The 6000-nt window shown below is 38.6% G+C and overlaps 1 long non-coding RNA gene across 1 annotated transcript; it reads right to left on the bottom strand.

Annotated features, from left to right (window-relative positions):
- Nucleotides 1–919: 919 nt before the first annotated feature.
- LOC116683399 (uncharacterized) lies at nucleotides 920–2648 on the bottom strand. Its single transcript, XR_004330550.1, has 5 exons — nucleotides 2611–2648; nucleotides 1688–1765; nucleotides 1546–1601; nucleotides 1317–1477; nucleotides 920–1231 (listed from the first exon to the last, which is right to left on the bottom strand). It is a non-coding gene; the product is annotated as an uncharacterized LOC116683399 (long non-coding RNA).
- Nucleotides 2649–6000: the final 3352 nt, after the last annotated feature.

The following is a 6000-nucleotide window of genomic DNA, read 5'->3' as shown; positions in this document are numbered from 1 at the left end:
GGAAGTTTTTCTGGCAGGCCGCTAGAGTAGAAGTCCAAATGAAGCAAAGTTATAAGTCAAATTAAAACCTCTTGTCAGCCAAGCTAAGCATAATACTAATGTGAACAATAAAATAACACCTGCCTGTTATAACCCTGCATACAGCCAGGTCCTGGAAGGCTTTCTTTGTCTTTCTTCCCCGCAAGCTGTACTGTCTCAGCAGCATGTGGCGGATGGCATCACCTCCAGTACAACCGAGGGTCGACAGGAAAAGTTGCTGTAAAACATAGTAACTAATTATACATATAGTGCAGAGCTTGTACAATCTCATTTTGTAAGAGAAGTCAATTCAGTTAAGATATTAAATTGTATGCAATTATATAGTGTTCGTCTTAGGGCAGAACTATGGCCACTTAATTTCCATATTGTTCCTCCACACACACACACACACACACACACACAACACACACACACACACACACACACACACACACACACACACACACACACACACACACACACACACACACCCCTTGAGTCTTACCTCTCATTTTGATCTCCATGTCTGAGCCACCTCCTCTGTTTAAAAAACAAAAACGTTATGTTACTCTAGTGATCCTTGCCATTAAACTGCACTTCATTGCAAACGCAAAAATCAAAGCAACCGTACCTTCAACTGGGTCCCAAGATGAAGTTGCAGTCCGTGGTAGGGTCACCACAGACTCATCCTGCTCTGGGCAACCAGCTGGTTTCCTGCATGGCGTTGATACATATAAAAATAAATTATATATGATTATTAAAAAAGATTAAGTTTATAGGTTGCCTGCACATGGCATTACAAAATATGAACCTATTCTATTATATTATACAATATATATGTAAAAAAAAAAAAAAAAAAAAAACTTACATGCAGGTGGTGGAAGAAGTGTTATCTGCTGAGCTGAAAACAGACAGGAAGAGACAAACATCCATCTTCCAGATGCACGCTCCGTCCTGGACAGGTTATCTGGTCGTGCAACAGATTCATCTGTAATACAGAGACCATATAATTTGTACTGATTGCAAAATATGTGATTTGAAATATGTGAAAAAATGTAGTCTATAATTAAGGTCTTACCATTGCTTGAAGAATCTGTCATGAACCTCCTTGGGCGTCGGCGCTGCCTTTTTTGGACACTTGCTTCATCTTCTGTCTCGTTGCTGGACGTGTCCCTCAGCCGCCGACACCGGTCCACAGCTTTGGCGTAGGAGTCTATGTTAAGAGAACATTTGTAATCCAGTAGCGCAAAAAAAGAAAAGAAAATTTATTTACATATAATATAGCAGCAATAGGTTACCTGTACACAGCCATATTTCTTTTAACTGGATATTTGGCCCAGCTGCTGTTGGGCAGATGGCACACTGTGATTGGAGCAGAGGGAGGTGACAGGGAGCTCATCCATCTTCTCCTCAAATGTCTCCCTCCACTGTGCCATGCGGGTAACGGGTGTCCTCATGGCTATGAAAAAACGAATGCTGTTATACATTAACTACTTATATGTGAACAACTTAAGTGAGTCTTCTTACCTCTCATTTCCGTCTCCATGGCTGAGCCACCGCCCTATTTTTGTGATGATGTGCTGCTGTTAAGCACAACAAAAGAGTTAGTTTCTCTCAAGTTCCTTGTTATGAAATTGTATTTAACTGGAAAAATTCAAAGCCATTATACCGTCAACTGGGTCCCAAGCTGAAGTGGCAGGCTCCAGCTCTGGGCGACCGGTTGGTTTTCTGTGTGGTGTTGACTCATCTAAAAAAAAAAATAAATAAAAAGAAGTACATATGAATATTGGTCAGTTCATTTATGGTAGGTTTCCTGCACATGCATTGTAAAAGATGAACTTATGCTGTTACGTTCAGACAATCAGTAAAGCCAGTACTGCAGCTGTGTAGCCGACACATATTACATCCCTTGCTGTATTCTTCACTTAGCTTGCTGATAACTGCCTAAAATACGTTACAAGATGGCCGCAGGTCGACCTGCCTAAAAAGAACTTTGATTGTACTGGCTCTACTTATGTACTGTACACTACAACTAATTAAAAAAGGACCGAAAAAAAATCTTATTTGTAACATAAACGCAAGCATATTAACACGATGACACAACACATACAATGCGACAAAGCAGACACGTCGTGCACAGCAGCAAACAAAGGGAAAGATATAAGCAATCCATCTAAAGCCCAACTCTGGCCTCGCCTTTTGAATGGGAGAGCTAGTGGCCTTCTAGGATAGCATCCAAATCAACATTTTTAAAACACTAAGAAGGCTCGACACAGCATGAGACTTTACTCCAAGTCTCACCTGGGGCTTAACACATGAACTCAGCATTGAGAAAATGGTTTGTGCACAAAGAGTTTACTGAAAAGAAAAGATTTGGAGCAGCTCACTGCATGACTAGCATAGCAAAATGGCGGACGAAGTAGAAAACTTCTACTGAAGTTAGTTGTTTACTTCAGACAAACTTTTATGTTTGGTCAACCTGACTACAACCAGAATATAACAAAGCCATACGAGGGAAAGAGTTTAATGTTAAACCCGAACCCTCCCATTACAACCACAACATAATTAAACTGTAAAGTATTTTTCGCTTACCTCTCCGTGAGCGTTATGCAGCGTGGTCCGTCCCGTAGCTTTTTCTTCTTCTTCTAACGGAGGAATCGGTCTGCTCAGAGCAGCGGCCCCCTACTGGTGGGGGGCTGTAACGGTTCAGTTTACAAACTGAATAAAGAAGTGAATTATCTTAGTTGTGATAATCGTTCTATTGATAGATTCTTGTTTTAGTATTCACTAAAACAGTTAAAAAAAACGAAGTCAAGCACAAAAGTACTGTTTTAAGCTAAATTGAATTAAAATTAAATAAAAATAAATGCTATGCTGTTTATCTTACTTACATTTTGTAAGTCGAATCATTTTTGAGTGAATTTAAATCAAGTGCCAGCAAACCATGCTACTTCCAACTCAGAACAACCAAAAACAACCAAAAACAACCAAACGGGAACGTTGTGTGAAGGTAGGGCGCAACCGCAGGGGAACGTTACCGTTGGTTGGTTCTCTTAACGTTTAGAGAACGTTATAACCAGGAGGGAACGTTCCCTAAACGTTAGGTTTTGGTTTGGTTCGAACTAACCTTTAGAGAACCAAAAACTAACGTTCCCTAACGTTCTCTAAACGTTCTGTGTTACTCGGAAAGAAAGAAAATCAAAACAGCTGTTCCCTTTTTATTTAGTTGCTTGGTTTTATTTTAAATTTAGCCACTAGTTTTATCTTGTGTTAAAATCATGGCTAACATGCTATTTCTAATCATTTTTAAATTTTTATTTTATTTCTGGAAATCAACTCGCGACCCCCCCTCTCTGGCTCGCGACCCCCCTGGGGGTCCCGACCCCCACTTTGGGAATCACTGCTCTAGAGGATGGTTGCTAATATCACCGGCAGCACAAAGCGTAACGTTAGCATTAGCATCCTCAAAGGAAACCGCCGCTAGCGATTCTCCTTCGTCTTCATCCCCAGAATCTTCTTGGTCCTGGTCCTGGTCCTGGGGCTCTGTGACGACGAACATTGTGTCTCCACCTTCACAATCTCGGTTCTCTTCAGCTTGTAACTCAGAACGTGAACGTTTAGGGAGCAAAAAACGATCCATTTTGGTGTATTTTACTTTGCTTAATTTCAAACTCGCTATCAAAAACAAGCTGTCCTGTGTTAAGGTCAAAGGTTCACCGGGCTCTGCGCCCATTGGCCAAAGAAGATCACATGTTTGTTATTTTAGACTAAAATATATATTTTTAATTATCATTTGATTCCAATTTTTAACAACATGAAAAAGACTATTCAAACACCACATTAAAATATAAATATAAAAAATTCCAGACATTTCTCGGGGGTGCTTTGGCTATTATAAGGGGAGCTACAGCACCACCTAGCTCCTCCCTGAAGGAGGAAGCAGCGGAAGAAATTCACTCGTTTCCACAGCAACATTCAAAGAAGAACTGTAAGTGGTTGTCAGTGGTGGGGAAAAAATATTAATATTGACAAACAGTTTAGTATGCTGTCACTTCCAAGCACCTAGGAAGAGCGCCATGTCTTAAACCACTATGGGTTTAGCAGAAAAGGATGGAACTGCACCCCATGACTTTTCACATAGACTTTGCATGCCAAAGCGGGTCCGTGTTTAACGTCACGTTTTTAACAATTTTAAATTCACTAGTAGCCGAATCCAGAGTTATTAAACTAAGCATGATGAACGCGCATAATGAACGCGAGCAGACCGTGGGACTGCGCCTGCCCATGTCGCCCTGCACTCTGCACGCTCATATGACGGTGGCCCGATCCTGTAGCTGTAATAATGGATATAGCTAATTGCTGTAATCACTATGTGTTCTATTAATACATCCGAGGGACAGTGTTGGGCAAGTTACTTCCAAAATATAATACATTATAGTTACTGTCATTTGAGAGTAATTTGTCATACAATATAATCTGAATTGTAATGCGTTACACTACTTTTGCATTACTTTTGAGTTACTTTTACCAAAATAACAGCAGAAGTTTGACTTGGCATCTAGCTTGTGAATTTCATCAATGGATCAATAAAGTCTCCTCTTTAACGACTTTAATACATCATAGATTATTCATAATATTTTGTATAATTAATATGAATAAGCAAAGTAACTACAGCTATAAAAATAGATAAGTACAATAGGCAAGTACGACAATGAAAACGTTCAATTAAAAGTACCTTACAGTTGTGTATGGCATTGTTGTAATTAGTTTGTTTAAAACACTCTAAAGGAAATGGTCAGCCATTTACAGTACTTAATTTACATCTGATTTGTGAAAAGTTACACAACCTTATTTAACAGTAATTTAGTTTTACTGCGAACCGTTTCAAGAAGTGCTTTTATTTTGAAGTAGGCCTAGTCTACATGAAAGTTGTCTGTTTGTTTGCTTTTGTTTTTTTTATTGAGAAAATGTATTTACAATGTAAAGGCATAGAAAACATGACGATAACATCTCTCAATTTCACAATTTCTCAAGTCACAAAGGATGGAAAGCATGACTTGAAAATGAAGGCAAAGATTTGCCTTCATTTTTTACATATTATTTTATTATTATTATTATTATTATTATTATTATTATTATTATTTTATACAGAAAAAAGAGAAAATACTGAAAATAAATAATTCAATTGTAATAATAGTGAGTATGACTTCTTTTGTAGTTGCCAGGGGGTCCTCAAACACCTTAAACTCCTTATAAGCATGGAAGAGACCTTGCAGGTTTCTCTTTCATTAGTTTCAAAGCTCAAAGATGATTGGCTTCAAGGTCCCACTTAAAAACAGACAAAAGGGGTTTTGTTTTCCTCTATTTGGAGGTATGGATGAAAAACTTTGCCATCATTATCATATTGTTCAAAATCAAGTTAGTCTTACTGTCCTTCATAGTAACACCAAACACAACATTTTCTCTTTTGAGAGGAGTGAGTAGTTGAATATTGTTTGAGAGCCATTCCTCATTCCTTTGCTGTACATACAATGGCAAAACAGGTGATCAGTAGTTTCAATTTCACTTTCACAGAAGTTACAGTTATTATGCTCATGATTTTAAAATGGACATCTTTTGTCTTGGGACTTACAGAGTACTTGACATAGTTGGTTCTAAATTATTGTCTGATTCAGAGAACAGCTGGAGTATGTAGTTTCTGTTTGATCGTATTGGGAAGAGTATACTATTTTGATGAATACAAATTAATTTGTTTGAATTTCCCTCAGCAAGAAAATCATGACCATTGAAATGAAGTGTTCTTCCTGCTTCTGGCGAGAGCAGACGTGTTTTTCCTCCTCTCCCCTCTTATCTTAGCTTGGCTCCTTCCCAGTCTGTCTACCCTGTCTTGTGGAACTTTTTCTCTTTTCTCTTTGTCCCCTGCCTGCTGTTTTCCTGAAACATTCGAAATGGAATTGATTAACTGGTCACTCAGCGCTATTG

This window comes from Etheostoma spectabile, unplaced genomic scaffold (assembly GCF_008692095.1).
Source record: "Etheostoma spectabile isolate EspeVRDwgs_2016 unplaced genomic scaffold, UIUC_Espe_1.0 scaffold00018970, whole genome shotgun sequence".
Lineage (NCBI taxonomy): Eukaryota > Metazoa > Chordata > Actinopteri > Perciformes > Percidae > Etheostoma > Etheostoma spectabile.
The sequence above is the reverse complement of the archived record's forward strand: the minus strand, read 5'-3'. Positions and strand labels throughout refer to the sequence as shown.